This window comes from Silene latifolia, chromosome Y, assembly GCF_048544455.1.
Source record: "Silene latifolia isolate original U9 population chromosome Y, ASM4854445v1, whole genome shotgun sequence".
NCBI lineage: Eukaryota > Viridiplantae > Streptophyta > Magnoliopsida > Caryophyllales > Caryophyllaceae > Silene > Silene latifolia.
The window spans coordinates 302,284,365-302,290,364 of NC_133538.1; positions in this window are offsets into that span (position 1 = coordinate 302,284,365).

Consider the following 6,000-nt stretch of genomic DNA (forward strand, 5'->3'; position numbering starts at 1 on the left):
CATTCTTAATATTTATCGTGTTTTATTTTGCGGCTTAAATCCCTAATAATTGATATTTGCGGGTTTTCGTCATTAAATCAAACCCGGGTTTTGAAGATTCGATTCATTCATATCAACTCTCTGGAATTCGACTTTTGTACATGTTTTCATCAGTTGATTATGTCTTTCAAATCGTTTCCGTCTTCATAATTTAACCTAATCCGCCTAGTTAGTTCTAACTCGTTTGTAGCTCGTTCTTAATTAGTTTTAATCCGTCTTAATTCGTGTTTATCGCTTTTATGACGGTCTTGTATATAATTAACATTCTAAATCACTTTCACTTGAGTCAAATATCGATAATTAATCATTAAATACACCAACGAATATTAACAGACCCGCAGTTCTGACTTCACAGCCAGAACTCACCTCAGGAACAGACGCAGTGAAAGCTGTGCCTCTTCCAAGGGACGCAGCAATGCTGCGCCTGTTCCGGGATGAGTTCTGTCTCTGATCTTCCGTTCTTGCTTCGACTAAATTCTTTATTTACATCTTTAATTGACTATTAGTCATAATATCACTCCTAATCTGTCCATATTTTCTAACCTTATTTTCCTTTATTTTTCTCAAATTGTCCGTCTTAAGTATATTTTTGACATAAAGCACTTATATTATTGTAATCTTAATCGTTATTTATTTACCATTATTTATTTTTTTATGATTTATTTGCTTGTTCTTCACATGTAATTAATCTAACTTTCAACTTTGACACAATTGTATGCTAAATTACATGTTCACCGACTTAGTATTAATTCACATGCTAGGATTAAAATATTGGATGTTGCATTGCATGCATATAATCGACAACATATCAAATATGAATAACTTCCCTAATCATTAGTAGAGGCCGCTATCGAGGCGGGCGGGATTAGTTGTTCGATTAAAGAGCTTCCTAATATGTACCCTCACCCCTTACTACGGATCTCTGTAAACATCCGTATTCATTGGCATCCACGAGAGTCATTATAGACATAGAATGCTAAGGGTAACGAGTTCTTAGTGTTCATGTCACTACTTTGTGTCTTGACATGGCGCGAGGTATTCGAACGATTCCAATTTCCCATAAAAATTAGTGGCGACTCCACAAATGCAAACGCTTGTTCCCAAGCACCCCCGTGGGCCCCCCGTGTCCGCAGTTTGGCGACTCCGCTGGGGAAAATACACTTACGTGTTGCCAAGGGTGAAACTTGAATAAGGTTAGGGAATAGTTCATATGAGACAGTTGTCGGTTTTCATCACTCGACCTTCTTAGGTCGTTTTGTTCGGCCTTCCTAGGCCCAACCCAACCTATTCGACCAATCGTCCCATCTGGACGGTCCAAATTCTTATGTGAGCTTAAGGATAGATAGCGATTGACGTCAACCATACCATGGTGCATACTCATGTTTGTATCAAGAGCTTTCACTTCTGGAGGAAATGGACTAGGAACCGGCCTTAGTCTTGTTTGGCTAATACGTCTCCACAGACCCGGGTTTGATTGCTTGGTATGGGAACCCACCTTTTAAGCTAAAACCCTTATAAATGCACTCAGCATACCGTTATAATGCCTGTATGAATGCTTATATGTGATCACCATTTTGTAAACGAAACCATGACGAAATTTTGTAAAATAAAAATCCTTTTTCAAAATGTAAACATTTCTAAATGGCATAGAATAACGCAAAATGAGTCGAAACTCTGTCCAAATGTCTAGTTAAAATTCGGGCCTCAAAACCCATTTCAAAAGCCTCACTTCGAGTCAGCACTCCTACAACTACACTGCAGTTGCTTAGGACAAACATTTCAAAACTTTGTCATTTTCAAACCTCACTTAACACAAGTGGCACACTCCCACTTCACAAGTTGAGTCTTTTTCGAGTAAGTATGCTAAAATGGTCGATCATGTTTTGATTCGTCGTCGATCTATTATCCAGTTTCCAAGATACCTGGGACTAGTCACGCAAGTGTTAATGGACAACCCCAAAATGGTAATGATCTAATCCTAGCTGCGCTTGTTCGTCTCCAAACAAGCTAAGACCAAGCTTATGCTTGCCTCAATGCTATTAAAAGCCGAATTGTTGCTGTAGACACTAGGCTTCCTCCTATGGAGAATGATGAACCTAATGCGAGCGTCCATGAAGACGTTCCAGCCTTTGTTGGATAACCAGAACCCAACCCCCCACTAGGTCCTACTGAAGGTGAAAAACGACTCCAATACTTGGAGGAACAACTAATGTACCACAAGGGAGATGACATCTACATGGAAAATAATCGCAAGTGTGAGGCAGTAAATGCTCAGTTATCAACTAACCTCAACATAATTGACATTCCAAAGTTCAAGGGGCATGAAAACCCTTTGAACCACATTCGTGTCTTCAAAGATTACATGTCGATCAAAGGTATTAAATCAAAGATGTTCTTAAGGATCTTTCCTTCATCTCTCGACACCATTACTAAGCAATGGTTTTGTTCTTTGGAACATAAGAAGATCACCACTTGGGATGATGCCAGAATTGAATTCACTAACCAATACGTGGATAATGCTGAGATCCAAGTCAACATGCGCACTCTAGAGGTTCTTACTCAAAATGAGAAAGAAGGCTCTACAGACTTCTTAAGTAGGTGGAGGAAGACTAGCATGCAACTGGTTGAAAACCCAAATGAAGCTACTCTTGTGGAAAAGTTCGTGGATAACCTGAGACCCATTTATGCAAACCACTTGAGGTACCAAAACATAAAGACCTTCAAAGACCTGACTGTGCTAGGGACGAGAATTGAATATGACATCCGTAAAGGACTCTTGCCCAAGACAGTGGGTCGTGGATACCAAGGTTCAACGAGTCGTTCTTATGGCACTACTAGCAAGACTGATGAGGTTAACCTTGTCGAATCATCAAAGAAGAATAACCCACAAAGGAAGTTCACAAACATTGGCAATACATACTCCAATGCTCTGAAAAGGTTGATGAAAGAAGGTAAGCTCCAACCCATATGACCTACAACTGATCCAGAAAAGAAGTCCAAATTCTGAGATGAGAATGCATACTGCGAATATCACAGAGGCAAGGGACACGATACCGAGAAATGTTTCAAACTAAAGCATGTCCTTCAGGATATGATCAAAGATGGTCGTTTACCCATACCTCCTGGAGGTAAGCCTAACAATACTCAGAATCCTCTTGGAGTTCTGATGATCATAGACGAGGAATCCACCTTCGATTGTTCACACATCATTTCTCCTGCCGAGGATTAAATTAATGCACTAGAAGGTGAGGGGAGTTATTCCACCATTTCTCCTACCATTGACGACTTCATTGCATGGGCAAAGAGTGTGAGTAGGCAAGTTTCAGAACTATAAGATGTAGTAGCATCCCTACGCCATCCAAGCGCCATACCTAAGGAGAGCGTGCCACTAAGTCTATCTCAAGAGTCTACGATGCAAAAGGTAATCGCCGTGGTTGATAACTTAGCCGAACAAATAATCAGTCTAGAAGCCGAGATCACCAGATTGAGAGAGCTTATTATCGTCAATGGAATATGGGCCGATGACGATGATGATGAATACCTCACCGAACACTATCTAGTCAATGTTAGTGAGGATATAGTCAAAGCTAACGGAGATCAAGATATAGACCACCTTACTCGTTCGGGGCGTCCATATCAAAATGTTTCTCAGAACGGTGCTATAGCTAATGGTCCAGTTACAAACACCAATGTCATTATCCCAAATGATGGCGAAGATACTTCTACTGACCACTTGCTAAAACAACTGTAGAAGACGAAGACAGATCTTTCAGTCTGGCAACTAGTTGCGAGTTCATTTCCTCATCGCCAAGCTTTACTGTAAGCCTTGGCTAAATTGAACGTGCTACACAACTCTATGCCTGACGACGTAGTCAACTTGGTCTTCTAAGATTCAGTTAAACTAGGCAACCCAGTTACTTTTTCAGATGAAGATTTGCCTCCCTTTGGCGCCAGTCACAACCTAGCTCTATATATTACCGTCATATGCTTCAAGAAGAACGTGCCAATGACTTTGGTAGTTGATGGCTCTGCAGTCAACGTCATACCACTAAACACAGCATTCAAATTGGGCATGAAAGAATCAGATTGGACTCATACCAACCAAGGAGTTCGAGCAAACGATGGAACACGACGTAAAGGGGTAGGACTAATCAACCTCACTATAGCCACATGGCCAATTGAGCGAAAGGTTAATTTTCAAATAGGGGATATCGAAGCATCATTCAATATACTTCTAGGAAGACCTTGGATTCACGCTTCCAAAGCGGTAACATCCACCTTGCACCAGAAGATTAAGATTCCTCTAGATGGCAAAGTAGTGACGATCACTTCGTCACCCATCAAGGCTGTGATAGAGAAAATGTCAAGCAACCAAGTAGTCATAGATCCAGTATACGAGCTTGGGGGCTTTCAGAGCATAAAACTTGTAGAGAGCGAACTGGCGCCTCTATACTTCGATCCATACTCCAATTTAGTGGTCAACCACATACTCAAGTCTCATTGATACTTCCCAGGAATGCCACTGAATCCTGCAAAGAAAAATACCTTTGCACCTTACAAAGAAAGAAACTCTTAGAGGATACCATTAGGATTGGGATACAAACCTACGAAAGAAGAAGCTTTGGAGATGCTCACTCAGTTTCAAAAGCATAAGAACAAAGGAATCCAGATGCGACCCTATCTCCCTACCCTAAACGGATACTTCGTTAGAGAAGGGGATCAAGAACACTTTCACGGGTTCCCCGAACCTTGGCACTATAAAGGAATGCAACTAGCTGGAATCGAGGTGTTCCACGATTGCTACTTCATTCCTTCAGAAACGATTCCTACCGTCAAAACTCGTCAAATACCTTGTTTAGACGTATAGGCTGTTAGCCTTCTGTTTCGAGAAGACCGATTTGTTAGAGCCGCACAAGATGAGATCATTACCATGATACTTCAAGATGACCATTTCAACCCCACAACATTAATCACCAAAACCATTTCAAATCAGCAGAAAGAATGGAGAAAGTCGATCAAGTGGACTAATAACCAAGGAAAGCTCTTCAAAGTCACCACTGGAGAAGGAGATATGTTCAAAGGAGAACCTGAAGACAACAAATTCGAGTCAGAGTCGGAGTCGGATTCGGAATCAGAGTCTGAGTCTAGAGAAGTCGCTAGAGAGTCTCCTTTTGTTGTCACTCCCCATCCCCTTGTTTCTCCTAGCATAACATCAAGTAGTAACAGTAGCTTGGGAAATGTCCCAGCAGCTGTCCCTTTACCGCCACTGACTATTGAACAGATGGCTTCTTTGTTTCAACTCTTTTCAAAATTTAATATGAATAAATCAGATTCTGCTTACTCTTTGTGTTATTCTGAATGCAATTCTATTTACGATGATAATGAGGATGATCCTGACCCAGACTCAGTCGAATTACCTCCCTACATAGTTAAAAAAATATTACAAGAGGGGGAAGAGGCACCAGTTATAGAGAACACCGAACCCATCAACGTAGGAACCGAACTAGAACCCCAAGAACTTAAGATAGGGACGACCTTAAACCCAACTGAAAGGGCCAATTTCATCGACCTTCTACACGAGTTCAAGGACGTTTTCGCTTGGTCCTACAAAGACATGCCAGAAATAGACAGGGATATTGAAGAACACAGAATTCCAATAAAACCAGGTTTCAAACCCGTAAAACAGAAGCTTCATCGAATGAGGACCGAATGGGCTCTTAAAATCAAAGAAGAAGTCGATAAACAATTCAAAGTTGGGTTCATCAAAGTTTCTGAGTATTCAGACTAGTTGGCTAACATAGTCCCCGTACCCAAAAAGAATGGGCGAATCCGAGTTTGTGTTGATTTCAGAGACTTAAACAAAGCAAGTCCCAAGGACGACTTCCCACTACCACACATCGATATATTGGTAGATAATACAGCAGATCATGCGTTGTTATCCTTTATTGACGGGTATGCAAG